This window comes from Arachis hypogaea, chromosome 14 (assembly GCF_003086295.3).
Source record: "Arachis hypogaea cultivar Tifrunner chromosome 14, arahy.Tifrunner.gnm2.J5K5, whole genome shotgun sequence".
Classification (NCBI taxonomy): Eukaryota; Viridiplantae; Streptophyta; class Magnoliopsida; order Fabales; family Fabaceae; genus Arachis; species Arachis hypogaea.
The window spans coordinates 51,798,145-51,798,753 of record NC_092049.1 but is presented as its reverse complement, the minus strand read 5'-3'; the positions used below and the strand labels follow the sequence as shown (position 1 = coordinate 51,798,753).

The 609-nt window shown below is 40.6% G+C and overlaps 1 non-coding gene across 1 annotated transcript; it reads right to left on the bottom strand.

Annotated features, from left to right (window-relative positions):
- Positions 1-279: 279 nt before the first annotated feature.
- On the bottom strand, positions 280-387 carry LOC112746214 (small nucleolar RNA R71). The gene has a single exon (XR_003174109.1). It is a non-coding gene; the product is annotated as a small nucleolar RNA R71 (small nucleolar RNA).
- Positions 388-609: the final 222 nt, after the last annotated feature.

Here is a 609-nt window from a genome sequence, read left to right as displayed (position 1 = left end):
CTGAAACCTTAATTAGTTTCTCTGATGCAGCAGAACTGCAAGTTTCATGGACTTCCATCTGAAGATCCTTTTTAGTTCTTAACTGAATTCTTGCAGATATGTGATACTGTTAAGACTAATGGAATAGATCCTGAAGTCTACAGGCTCATGCTTTTCCCTTTTGCTGTAAGAGACAGAGCTAGATTATGGTTGGATTCTCAACCTAAAGACAGCCTGAACTCTTGGGATAAGCTGGTCACGACTTTCTTAGCCAAGTACTTTCCTCCTCAAAAGCTGAGCAAGCTTAGAGCTGATGTTCAAACCTTCAGACAGAAAGAAGGTGAATCTCTCTATGAAGCTTGGGAAAGATACAAACAGTTGACCAAAAAGTGTCCTTCTGACATGCTTTCAGAATGGACCATCCTGGATATATTCTATGATGGTCTGTCTGAGTTATCTAAGATGTCATTGGATACTTCTGCAGGTGGATCCATTCACCTAAAGAAAACGCCTGCAGAAGCTCAAGAACTCATTGACATGGTTGCTAATAACCAGTTCATGTACACTTCTGAAAGGAATCCTGTGAGTAATGGGACGCATATGAAGAAGGGAGTTCTTGAAGTTGATACT